Raw genomic sequence first — 14,404 nt, forward strand, 5'->3', positions numbered from 1 at the left:
CAGATTGCTAGAGTTTGGAGGAATTAGGCTTGTGGTCAACTAATCAGTTGTCCCTGTGGATTTGGAGTACTCACCTAAAGATTGGAGTTATCTTTCTGCTGTCTATACTCTGAGGTTATAATTTTTATACTAATACGCTATGTAATTAAGCATTGTCTTTTGATATTACCCTTATTTGTAGCTATATGTGAGATTTGACTTCCTGGGCTCACATATGGTGTGTATCTGGTTTTGTTCTTAAAACCGGGTGCGACAGAGAAGCTTCCCCATAAACCTCGCCCCTAGGTGTTGGAGTTCCTTTCTATGTAATAAGACATTAGTAGCATGGGTCAAGTTGAGTCAAGTCGAGTCTTGTAGTGTGGTGTGAACTTTGGTGTGCCTAGTTGATTTATTATTATGTTTATGTATGAGTTAGATTTTTGTAATGAGTGTTGGAACTTTATGGGCATGTCCGCAAGTTCCATAGTTAAGAATATTAAGGTTTGAGTCAATAAATAAATAGTTGGGTTTGGCACATCATGTTCTCTCGGATCTATTTTTCGGAGCAATTTGCCCTTATCTCAATGCCAATCTAAATCTACTTGACCAAAAATTATGAAATTTTTATGGGAGTAACTAGACTTAAGTATCTTTCTAATGCCACTAGAATCACCCCTATACCCAATCTGATTTGAGAGATATAGCTGTTTTAAGTTCAAGTTTCTATGCAGTCTGGAATCTAGAACAGTTTTGGTTGTGTCCCATTTTTGAGTAACCTAACAACACAATCTGGGCATGTGGTCTGAATAAAAGTTGTAGATAATTTCTTAAGCTTTCCAACTATGCAAATAAAGCCTCTTTTGGATATATGAAACTTGAGATATGACTGTTTTACCAAGATACTGATGTTGGAACTCGTCCAGAAAATTTTCAGAATGTATCTCTATAAGTGTATATAACTTGGAAATCTCTAAATTTTGAATATTTGTGTTGGATATCAGATGTCTGGAAGAGGAAGAGGCCGAGGTTGTGGAGGTGTCCCCCCACATCCACCACCACCACCGCCACCTACTATTGAGCAGCTTCTGGCAGTGCAGACACAGCTTATGCAAGCTCTAGTGTAGAATCAGCAAAATCAACCAATTGGTGGAGCACCGCATGACAAGCGTAGTGAATTCTTGAAGGGCCGCCCCCTAGTGTTTTCTCATGCCAGTAATCCACTGGAAGCAATTGATTGGCTTCGTGTAGTGGAAAAGCAACTCAAGACTGGTGCGACGACCAACAGAAGGTGTTGTACGCGTTAGGACAACTCTAGAGAGAAGCTCAAGACTGGTGGGAGGCATTCGAGTATGGACGTCCCACTAATGCTCCTCCTGTCACCTGGTAGGAATTTAGAAAAAATTAAAGATCCTACCACATACCTGAAGGATTGATAGAGCTCAAGCAGGAGGAATTCAGAGCTCTAAAACAGGGATCCATGTCTGTAGCTAAGTATCGTGACAAATTTGCTCAGTTGTCACATTATGCTCCGAATAAGGTGGCTGATGATGCTGATAAGTAACGCTGCTTTCTCAAGGGTTTGTATGATGGTCTGCAACTCCATCTTATGTCCAATACATACCCCAATTTCCACACACTGGTGAACCACGCTATTGTTATTGACAATAAGTGCAAAGAGATGGAGGCTAAGAAGAGGAGGCTTCAGGGATAGGCCTCTGGAAGCAATACTCGTCCATGCACCAACCCTCAACAAGACTTCCAGCAGAGGTACCAGGGACCAACCAATCAGTGGAATCATTGTTAGTACCCTCAGCGCAACCCAAACCAGCAATGTCCACCGTACTAGTAGCAGAATGGCAATCAACGTCTCCCGCAGCAGAGTGGCCAACAAACACCACAATAGGGAGCACCTAACAACACTCCCATGAAAACTAGTGCACCTACCACCCCCAACGTATGCTATTTTTGTGGAGAAGTTGGGCATTATGCTAATCATTGTCCTAGGAAGCAGAATCAACTAACACCCCAGGGTCAGCACAGTTATCCGAAAGGAACGCCTTAGAAGCCAGCACCCAACACGGGAAAGGTGAATCATGTGTCTATAGAGACGGCACTTGCGGAACCAAAAGTCATGCTCGGTACGTTCGATGTCAATTCCACTCCTGCCACTGTTCTTTTTTATTCTGGAGCTTCTCATTCTTTCATATCATAAGCATTTGTTAGAACGCATAGCATACCCTTATGTGCCATGAAAGATCCTATACTAGTAAACTCACCAAGAGGTAGTATGCAATCTTCTTATCGTTGTCTTCCAACTACTCTATCCTTAAGGGGGGTAGAGTTCAAAGTGAGCCCCATTGTGTTGAGAACATTCGGTATTGATGTGATTCTGGGTATGGATTGGATGATGCAACAACAAGCAGTGATTTAGTGTCAAGAGAAGGTAGTTGTTGTGACCGCACCGAATGGAGATAGAATCAGTGTCGATGTTGTAGTGCAGAAGCAGCCGACAGCCACAGTGAACTATCTTGATGATAGCGTCAACAAGGAGGACCCAGTAGTGGATGAGTTTCCGGATGTGTTCCCCGATGACTTGCCAGGTATGCCACATGACCGTGACATTGAGTTTATTATTGAATTATTACCTAGAACTGCACCTATAGCTAAGCATCCATATAGAATGGGGGTTAATGAATTAGAGGAACTTAAGAAACAAATAAAGGAGTTATAGGAGAAAGGTTTCATTCATCCTAGTTCATCACCTTGGGGAGCACCTTGTTATATTTGTTGACAAGGAGGATGGTACCTAGAGAATGTGTGTTGATTATCGGTCACTAAATGAGGTTACTATCAAGAACAAGTACCCGCTACCTAGAATTGATGACTTGTTTGATCAGTTGAGAGGTGCTTGTGTTTTCTCTAAGATTGATCTTCATTCTGGTTATCATCAACTGAAGATTCGTGCAACTGACATACCCAACACAGCTTTTACTACGAGGTATGGTTTGTATGAGTACACCGTTATGTCCTTTGGTTTGACCACACCTGCATACATTATGTATTTGATGAATAAGGTGTTCATGGAGTTTTTGGATAAGTTCATGGTGGTATTTATTGATGATACACTAGTATTCTCCAAAATTGAAGAAGTGCATACTGAACATCTAAGGTTGGTCTTATAGAAGCTCAAGGAACACAAGTTGTATGCTAAGTGCAGCAAGTGTGAGTTTTGGTTTAAGGAAGTTTCTTTCCTAGGCCATGTTGTCTCTAATGGTGGAATAGCAGTGGATCCAAGCAAGGTGAGAGATGTGTTGAATTGGAAACCACTAATCGATGTGGGAGAGATTCGTAGTTTCTTGGGATTGGCTGGATACTACAGAAGGTTCATTGAAGGGTTTTCTAAACTTGCTAAGCCTATGGCAGCTCTATTGGAGAAGAATGCTAAGTTTGTGTGGTCTAAAAAGTGTCAGGCTAGCTTTGAGGAATTGAAGAAGAGGTTGACTACAGCCCCAGTATTGGTTTTACCAGATTTGAGCAAGAATTTCTCTATCTATTGTGATGCGTCTCGTCAAGGTCTCGGATGTGTTCTTATGCAAGAAGGCAGAGTAGTGGCCTATGCATCCCGACATATGAGAAAGCATGAGCTAAACTATCCTACACATGATTTGGAGTTAGCAACAGTGGTTCATGCTCTGAAAATATGGAGGCACTATCTTATCAGACATAAGAGTGATATCTATACTGATCACAAGAGTCTGAAGTACATTTTCACTCAGACAGATCTGAATATGAGACAGCGTCGATGGTTAGAGTTGATTAAAGAATACGATCTAGAAGTACACTTTCATCCTGGAAAGGCGAAAGTTGTTGCCGATGCTCTTAGCTAGAAGAGTTACGCCAAGGAGGTGCAAGTGGCAGCTATGTCAAGTGAGTTGTGTGCTGAATTTGAGCAACTAAACTTGGGCTTTGTCACTAATGCAGTGAAGTTGGTGATAGAACCCACACTAGAGCAAGAAATACGTAAGGGCCAGTTACTGGATGCTAAGTTGAAAGAGATAGCGGAGAACATAGTGATTGACAAGGCACCAGGTTTCTGTATGGATGATAATGGAACTCTGTGGTTTGGGAAAAGACTATGTGTACCTGAGATTAAGGGTATATGAGATGCAATTCTTCGTGAGGCACATGAGTCCGCTTACTCTATTCACCCCGGGAGTACCAAGATGTACTTGGATCTAAAAGAGAAGTATTGGTGGTATGGACTAAAGAGAGATGTTGCTGAGTATGTTGCTATATGTGATACATGTCAAAGAGTCAAAGCATAACATCAAAGACCTACAGGATTACTACAACTAATGAAGATACCTGAGTGGAAGTGGGAAGAAGTTGGTATGGATTTCATTATTGGGTTACCACGTACTCAGGGAGGTTATGATTCAATATGGGTGATAGTGGATCGGTTAACTAAAGTTGCTCACTTTATACCGGTCAAGACTACTTATAATGGACCGAGCTTGGCCCAATTATATATGGAGAAGATAGTGTGTCTACATGGAGTTCCCAAGAAAATTGTGTCTAATCGGGGTACTCAATTTGCATCTCATTTTTTGCAGCAAGTACATAGTTCATTGGGAACAAAGTTGAATTTTAGCACAGCATATCATCCTCAAACTGATGGACAAACTGAGAGGGTTAATCAGATATTAGAGGACATGTTGAGAGCTTGTGCATTGCAGTATGGTACAAGTTGGGACAAGAGTTTACCTTATGTAGAGTTTTTGTATAACAACAGTTATCAGAAGAGTCTCCATATGGCACCTTTCGAAGCTTTGTATGGATGAAAGTATAGAACCCCGTTGTTTTGGAATCAAATGGGAGAAACTCAAGTGTTCAGACCTGATGTTTTAAGAGACGCAGAAGAGCAAGTAAGGATGATTAGAGATAACTTAAGAGTAGCACAGTCTCGACAGAAGAGTTCTGCCGACACTAGGAGAAGAGAATTGGTTTTCGAAATAGGGGACTATGGTTACCTGAAGGTGTCACCTATGAGAAGTGTGAGAAGGTTTAACATGAAAGGAAAGTTAGCACCAAGGTATATTGGGCCTTTCAAGATTTTGGAGAGACGTGGAGAAGTAGCTTATCAATTGGAATTGCCTGAGAGCTTGTCAGGTGTACATGATGTGTTCCATGTGTCTCAGTTAAAGAAGTGTTTGCGTGTACCAGAGAGTAGATACCGTTAAAGGAGGTTACTAGTAGAAGTATTTGTCGTTATCAAGGTGATAGTGGGAGATGACAGACATGGCTCTTGAGAACTAAAATGCTACACTTCATCATTAGGTTGATGATACAGATCTTGATCATTACTTTTAAGCAGATTCATAGGGTGTGACTGATATTCTAGTTATGCAGCAAAATGGATACGAGTATTTCTTAAATAGCGTTGAAGGTCACGCTTTCTCTTCTTCTCTTCCATCTCTCGATGCTTGTTCTTAATTACAATTGCTCTGTCCACCAATGTTTGATAGTCGGCATACACCACGGTCATCAGCTGTACATGCAAACAATCATTCAGTCTTTTCAAAAAGCATTTTTGCTTCTTAGCATCACTATCCACCTCTTTTGGAGCATAGCGTGACAATTGAGTGAACTGGTTACAATACTCACACACTGACATAGATCCTTGCTTCAAGTTGAGGAACTCTTCTTGCTTAAGTTCTACCTCACCTAACGGAATATGATAGGACCTGAAATTCTCCTTGAATTCCTGCCAAGTGATAGCAGGAGCATTGTTGAGACGCCCATACTCAAATGACTCCCACCAATTTTGGGCAGTTCCTTGTAGTTGACCGGAAGCATAAAGCACCTTTTCATGGTCATCACACTGAGCTATGTCCAATTGTCGCTCCATAGCTCTAAGCCAATCATCAGCTTCTAGTGGTTTGCTTGTATGAGAGAATGTCGGTGGGTGTCCCTTCATAAATTCACCATGCTTGTCAATAGGTGGTGCTTGATGTGGGTCGTTCAACACATTTTGAGCAATAGAATGTAATAACTGAGTCTGTGTCATCAAAGCTTGCTCTATAGATGGGGAATTGGATGGCGGTGGACTAGAATTGGCAGGATTCCTTCCAGCACCTTGTAAAGCACTTCTCCTGGTAGCAACCATCTGTTATCAACATGTATGAATTAGGACTCAGTCATTCATAGCATTCTTAAATGTAGCTTCAAGAGATGGCAAGATAGGATTGATAGTATGAGAGACAAGACAAGACCCCACCACAGAGATAATTGATGCTTCCAAATGAATAACTAGAACGTATGAAACTTCATCTGGCTAATTCTTCAACTTGGCTACCCCCTTAAGAAAAGATCAAGCATGGTAGCTTGCACCTTCTTCTAGATGGATTAACTAGCATAAGGGCATCCTAACATCCCAAAGAAACTCATGTGCAAAGGTGTGAACAGACAACTCAATTTCACTCGCGGGACGGGAAAATAGTAGTGCAATAAAACAGCCATAGATCTCATTCTGTTAATCCAATGAAGTTGTAGCTTATATCGTTGGAAATCTTATCAAATCCTCCACAACTTCCTTATAGAACACTTTTCCAAATTCTACAGTTTATGTAGTCGAAAACAGTGCACAATAGAAACTGCTCCAGATTTTAGACAGCGCGGTTGCATCATCTTGTGATTTTCATAACTCCATAACCAAAAAAGATATGAGGGCGGTTCTTATGGTCACAGAAAGATATCGAAGTCTACTATTGTCTAGAATTTTTCTCATGATTTTTGGTCATCCAAGAATAGATATATAAGCCGATAAAGATAGGTTGCTCTGAAATACAAGATAGAGGAAATAGGAGAAACCAAAACCCAACTATTTATTGCACTGATCCTTATACCTTAGGCCTATAAACTAAATGAAATTGTGGGAATACCCAGCAAGATCATTGCAATCATTACAAAGATTCAAAATAATCATAAGCATAATGACAATTAAACAAAACAATAAAGGTGCACCATTTAATCATTGACTCAACTTGTGATACTATCGTCCTCATTGTACTACAGATAACAATCCTAAGACTCATCTTTAGATTACGCAAAAAGGTCATGAGGAACCGTTCTAAAAGCATATCAAACCAAGGAGTGAAGATGAGAACAAAGACTTTAAAATAAGCTCCAAGGTAGAGATGAATAGCAAGGGTAGAGATATAGTAGAGAAGAAAATATCAAGGTTCATAGAGCAAGGGTTTTTGTAGCAACTTCTAAAACTTAGAACGACCAGTTCCTATGAGTCTTGCATCCTATAGTCAGCATTGCTCTGATAGCACTTTGTAGCACCCAGTTTTAAGGACAAAACCAGATACACACCATATGTGAGTCCAGGAAGTCAAATCTCACATATAGCTATAAATAAAGGTAATATCAATAGATAATGCTTAATATATAACATACTTAGTATAAAGGATATAACCCAAGACAGCAAACAACGGAAAGACAACTCTGATCTTCGGGTGAAGACTCCAATTCCATAGGGACAACTGACTGGTTGATCACAAGCCTAATTCCTCCATACTCTAGCAATCTGGTACCCATCCGGGAATTTTCCAAAGATTTAAAAAGTAAAGCAAGTGTAAATACATGTCGTACTCAACAAATATATCATGGGGTTCATGAGGCTCAAAAGGCTGACACTGGTTTAACTGCGATTAGCTTTTAATGAGTCATGATTTTAGCCATTGAGTAGCAACAAGTTTATCACAAGCCCATGTAAACACATGATCAGGTAAACATGAATAATGAATAGCATAAACAGTAATCATTAGTGAGCATCTTCAACATCAGTATCATCAGTGTTCATCATCTATTTCGTAAGGGTTCCAAGGTCGCCCGTGACCATGAGCACAGCTGTTATAATAGTTTTACACTTTGCAGAGGTTGTACACTTTCACTGTGAGTCATGATTTACCCTTTCACCCAAGGTCTTGAGCCTCTTAACCCACTACCAAGGAAGGTCGGCAGGGTTCACTATGAAGCCTTTCAAAGGTTCGTCTGACAAGTTAGGGTGGCTAAGGTTTCCCCATCAATAAGCATGAGCCCCCTCCAAGGAGTGACTAACAAAATACCAAGAAACCAAAGTGCAACCTCTTAGCAGGCCGAGATCATACCTGTCGGAGTCCCTCTTGCGCCATAAAGGTAACCACTAACAAGCTAGAAAAGGTCCTCATACTGGGCTAAAGCCAGAGCCATGTAGCCCTCGCAGTTGTACTGTAAGTCCCGAATGATCACTTACAGATAAGTCCTTAGGGAGAGGAATCTAGAGCACCATAAAACAGCCCAATGCTCTAGCCCCCTTGTTCCATGTTGCTAAAAAGCATCTTTTAATGTTTATTGCATATACCATTAGTCAAGTTACAAGATCATGGCTTTAGTTGAGCACTAGCATCATACTACCCAATGCAATAACCCATAGGAATCATGGAATCCAGGATAGCAAATAGCTAGGAAAATTACTACGGTTGCCAAGGTAGACACATGCATATGATTCAAATGATATTAAGGTGAATAGGACAACAAGGAAGATCCCATGCTATACCTGCCTTAAACTTTGATCCTTCTTCAAGTCGAAAACTTCAAAGATCTGCTTCTTGATTCACCACGTATAGCTCACCGACTGGACATGATCATAAAGCACCACACAAGCATCCATGCAATCATACACAAAGCAAACAATAGATCTAAATTATAACAGTACACCAACCATAATAAATAGCAAGTAAAAAGATTTTAAAGATGTTCTACACGTTGCTACGAACACACAGACGTGAAAAGCACGCTAATCGGAGCTATAACGAAGAAGATACAACTACTGAAGATTTACTTTATACGTGTAAAAGAAAACTATAGTCTATTTATTTTATAAAAGTATATATAGAATATTCTATACAAATATCTAAATCATATTAAGTCAAATTACTTTTTATTTAGAAAACCAAGAGAAAGCTAATCTTACTTTATTTAGAAAAGACTGGAGTGAAAAACCTAAGTTGCTTTTATTAGAGAATAAGGAAAACTATAAACTCCATTTATTTGAATGATTATAAAACATATATAAGATACTTCAGAGAATATCTAATTTTTTAAACCAAACAATATTTGTATTAGAAATCCAATATAAGATTAATCTTATTTTATTTACAAAAGACTACGGTGAAAAACCCTAATTGCTTTTAATTAGGAAAGTAACTACATATGGATTAATTACTATTTTATTCAAAAGCTTTAAACATGTTAAACAATGCCACTAATACGTAGATTACATCGTTATGAATCTAATGCAACTTGAACGGGTCAAATCAAAGTTAAAACGAAGAATATATGGCCTACAGAAGGTAGTGGCAATTTTGTAAATAGATGAAACTTAATTTTTAAATTAAAATAAATAAAATCTGATTTTTAAATCTACCGGTGGACCACGGGCACTAATAGGAGAAAGGGCAGGGGCTATAATGGAAAAACCAAGGGCCTGGATTTAATTATTTTCTAAAGAGATGGACTGCGGGTTCTATATCGTAGATCTACAGGGTCTTCTGTGCAAAAGAGCAGCGGCAGCCGACGGTTGACCTGGTCTCCGGTGATGTGGCAGAGCGGAGTTGGCTAGAGCGCATGAGCCGGGTGCGCTGTGCTGTGGACTGGTGATAGTGAACCGCGTCCACGGGTCTTGGTGGACCGAAGGGGTATGCTGGGCTAGGGATCTAATTGTGGCCGTCTATTCTCGGATGGATGGCTGAGAGAGGTTAGTGTGGATGGGGTCACCGGAGCGGCTCTTCCAAGCGGTGGTGCCATGGCCGGTGATGACCAGAGCTCGCTGGAGCTCGATGAAAACAGCGTAGAGGCCATGGTTAACCAAACGAAGAGCACCAGGAGACAGATCGGAGGATGGCGTGCTCACCTAGGTGTTCTTGACGGCAGAAGAGGCACGGAGACGACGCGTGCCTTGGCGGGGCGACAGCGGACGGCGGCGCTAGGTTTTTGGCTCAGCGCGGCGGCGCTACGAGATGGCAGTCACTCCGGAACGCAATAGGGAGGGTGGCGCGGTGCGGGCATCGGTATTTAAGGCCGGGAAGCTGCTTGGAGCGCAAGGCAAGGTGACGCGGGACGGAAGGGGACTCCATCGGTGGTAGTGTCTGACACGGATACGGCGCGAGGTAGAAGACAGCGTCGACTGACATGAGGGCCCGAGGTGTTCGCGACAGAGCGAGAGAGAGGACGGCGTCTGCACGCTGCTGGGCCACGGGGTGCGCTGGGCCGAGAGAGAGGGAAGCGACGGTGAGGCTCAGCTGGGCCGCGCGAATGAAGGGAAAGAGATAGGTCACGCGCGAGCAAGGAGAAGCTAGGCTGACTGGGCCAGAAGAGGATTTTCCATTTCTATTCTGTTTTCAAAACCAAATTCAATTATGAACCAAATGCAAATTCAAATAGAGTTTCAAATATACATTTCAACTCAAATAAAAATGTGAAATTTTGGTAAGTTTTCCAAAAATAAATTTTACAACTTTTTAAAGTCTTTTTATTTTCAAATTTTCTTTTCTTTCAAAACCATTTTTAATTTCATTTTCAAAAGCATTTTGAATTCATTTTGAATTTTGGATTCAACCACTCATTGCTATAAATCAAATGCACCGGAATGTATGCACAACCATGTTGCTACACCCTATGATGAGTTTTAATATAATGAAAAGTGTTCTTTTTCCTATATTTCTTTAGCACAAAATTCATAAATAAATCATTTTAATTCTATTTTCAAAAGTACAAATTTTAGGGTGTCACAAGTACTACTTTGACGAGCAGGAATAGCAGGAGCACTTTGTTCAAGGCAAGTATAGCATGGGATTATCCTTGTTTCCTATCAACTTTAATACATTTAATTCATATTGCATGTGTCACCTTGATAGGGATTCCCTAGAATTGAACTTATACCTTATGTCCTTTGGGATATGCATTGGATAGCTTTGCTAGTGCTCAACTAAACCATGATCTTGTAACTTGACTAATGGTATATGCAATAAACATTAAAATATGACTTTTTAGCAACTTGGAAATAGGGGGGTTGGAGTGTTTAGCTACTTTCTAAATGCTTTAGATTCCTCTCCCTAAGGACTTATCTATAAGTGATCACCCGGGACTTACAGTACAGCTGTGAGGGCTACATGGCTCTAGCTTTGGCAAAGTATGAGGATATTTTCTAGCTTGTTAGTGGTTACCTTTATAGGCGTAAGAATGACTTGACGAATCGGGTATAGGATAGCCTCTACTCTTATATGTATAGCCGTGATGGAATTGTGCCATTCGAAAGGGGGTTCCTATATCTGTTTGCTGAGAGAATCTAATGGCCCTAACTTGTTAGACGAACCTTTGAAAGGTTTCATTGTGAACCATGTCTGCTCACCTTGGGAGTGTTTTGGGAGTAATTAATTCGGGCATATGGGTATCACGACTCACAGTGAAAGTGTACAACATCTGCAGAGTGTAAAACTGGTATATCAGCCGTGCTCACGGTCACGAGCGGCCTTGGAACCCTTATGGAATAGATGATCACTAAGAATTATCTGTTTAAGCTATTCATTATTCATGTTTACATTGATCATGTGTTTATATGGGATTGAAACCACTCGTTGCTACTCTTATGCTAAAATTGTGACAACTAAAGCTGAATTCTGTTAAACCTGTGTCAAGCCTTTTGAGCCTCATGAACCCCATGTTACCCTTGTTGAGTACGACACATACTTACGCTTGTTTATTTTCATTATTTGGATAAAAATCCCGGATGAGTAACAGATGGCTATGGTAATGACAACTTTCCTGAGTATTACTAGACTTGTGGTCAACCCGTTGATGTCCCTATGATATGGAGCTTCCGCGATAGATTTTTCTTTATACTTCTACTACATTTATGTGAAGACTATGTCTAATTATTTGTGACGTAATAAACACTTGTGATGATACTATTTATAATTTGTCGGCTTATGTGTGTGACTGGTCTCTGGACGCACATAAGATTTTTGTATCCCATTTTATCCTTAAAATCGGGTGTGACAGCAACTATCCATCTCTCTCAAGATGAGTAAGAGCCTAATAAAGGTGACCAGGAGCACAGGTCCAAATGAAGTAGGGCATATATGTTTCATTTATCTCAATGAAGGGCAATCTCTAAGATGAATAAAGACATCAGATCTCACATCAAGGAACTGTTTCATGGATCTGAGTTTCTCCGTGTCATCAATCTGCAAGGCATTGAGATTGGTGAGACTTTGACAAGTGCAATTGGCAATGTTGTGCACTTGCAGTACCTTGGCATCACATCATGTTCACTAAAACATATCCCACGGTCCATCGGAAGACTCACTAGCCTCCAAACATTGGATGTGAGGGAAACTAATGTCCGAGAGCTCCCAAGGTCCTTTTGGATGATTAAGACCCTGAGATATGTCCTTGGTTTTGTCCTCAGACTGCCCAAGCAAATTGGCAACTTGAAGCAGTTGCATACACTTGACTCCATAGATCTTGAAGAAGTTTCGGAGGAGCCAACTTTGGAAAGGACACTAGGAGAGATGATCCATCTTGAGTTCTTGTCAATCTGGCATATCTCACATGTCAATGTGAAAGCTCTTTCTGGTGCTCTAGACAAACTTGAGAGCCTTAGGACCCTGATCTTAGAAGGTAAAATTATTCCTTCAAATGTCTTCACCACCGCTTCCCTCCGACGTGTCAAGTTTATGTTCCTAAGTGGGGATCTGGTACATCCATCTGATCTAGATGGTAGTGAATCCTTTTGTCTCCCTAATCTCATCATGCTTTCTCTGGAGAAAACATATGTGACTCAGGAATTCATTAGAAAGCTTGGTATTTATGTGGGTTGCAGAGGGATTTATAAGTTCAAAGGGAGGGAAGACAATGGAGAAGATTGGCTACATCTACCTATCTGAGTTGATTAATCGGAATCTTGTCAACCGAGTGAAAATGGATGATGATTCCAGTTTCGGCAGTATGTCGGTCACAATCCAAAACAAAGTCCATGACATTTTGCAGATAGAAGCACATGAAGCAAGCTTCGTGGAGGTCCATAGCCATGATGCTATCCCTACATTAACTAGTGCTCGCCGCCTCTCTCTGCAGAACTACACTGACAAATATGCTGTCCTAGCCCATCCATTGCCAAAGCTACGATCCATCTTCTCTCAGTATGAGCAAGAGCCTAATAAAGGTGATCAGGGGCACAGGTCCAAAGGAAGTCAGGCATATATGTTTCATTTATCTCAACGAAGGGCAATCTCTAAGATGAAGAAAGACATCAGATCTCACATCAAGGAACTGTTTCATGGATCTGAGTTTCTCCGTGTCATCAATCTGCAAGGCATTGAGATTGGTGAGACTTTGACAAGTGCAATTGGCAATGTTGTGCACTTGCAGTACCTTGGCATCACATCATGTTCACTGAAACATATCCCATGGTCCATCGGAAGACTCACTAGCCTCCAAACATTGGATGTGAGGGAAACTAATGTCCGAGAGCTCCCAAGGTCCTTTTGGATGATTAAGACCCTGAGACATGTCCTTGGCTTTGTCCTCAGACTGCCCAAGCAAATTGGCAACTTGAAACAGCTGCATACAATTGACTCCATAGATTGAAGAAGTTTCGGAGGAGCTGACTTTGGAAAGGACACTAGGAGAGATGATCCATCTTGAGTTCTTGTCAATCAGGGATATCTCACATGTCAATGTGAAAGCTCTTTCTGGTGCTCTAGAGAAACTTGAGAGCCTTAGGACCCTGATCTTAGAAGGTAAAATTATTCCTTCAAATGTCTTCACCACCGCTTCCCTTCAACGTGTCAAGTTTATGTTCCTAAGTGGGGATCTGGTACATTCATCTGATCTAGATGGTAGTGAATCCTTTTGTCTCCCTAATCTCATCATGCTTTCTCTGGAGAAAACATATGTGACTCAGGAATTCATTAGCAAGCTGTCTGAGCTGCCATTTCTTGCCACCCTTGCATTGTACACTGGCTCGTACAAGGACCAGAAACTTGTATTTGCTTCATCCAAATTTTCACGCCTCAAAAAGATCAAGATGATTGACGTGGAAGTGCTGGAGATTGTTGAAGTTGAGGTGAGCATGGTTCCTGAGCTCAAAGAGTTGGAAATTCACTCCCCATTCACAGGTTGTTATCATGATATTGACCTAGGTAATGACAAGAAATGTTCTAAAAAACACAAGGATCGTGGTTGATCTTAAGAAAGAGAATAATGATGTTCATGAAGAAAATGATGATATGTCTGAATGGTGGATGATATTCGCATGAGTCATGGTAAGGTAAAATTGGCACCCACCGCAGCCATGCAAGTATTGTATATAGATTAA

At 40.9% G+C, this 14,404-nt stretch overlaps 1 pseudogene; it reads left to right on the forward strand.

Annotated features, from left to right (window-relative positions):
• LOC136509504 (putative disease resistance RPP13-like protein 2) overlaps window positions 1-14,404 on the forward strand; it is a 35,401-nt pseudogene extending 20,997 nt beyond the window's left edge.

This window comes from Miscanthus floridulus, chromosome 15 (assembly GCF_019320115.1).
Source record: "Miscanthus floridulus cultivar M001 chromosome 15, ASM1932011v1, whole genome shotgun sequence".
NCBI classification, from domain to species: Eukaryota; Viridiplantae; Streptophyta; class Magnoliopsida; order Poales; family Poaceae; genus Miscanthus; species Miscanthus floridulus.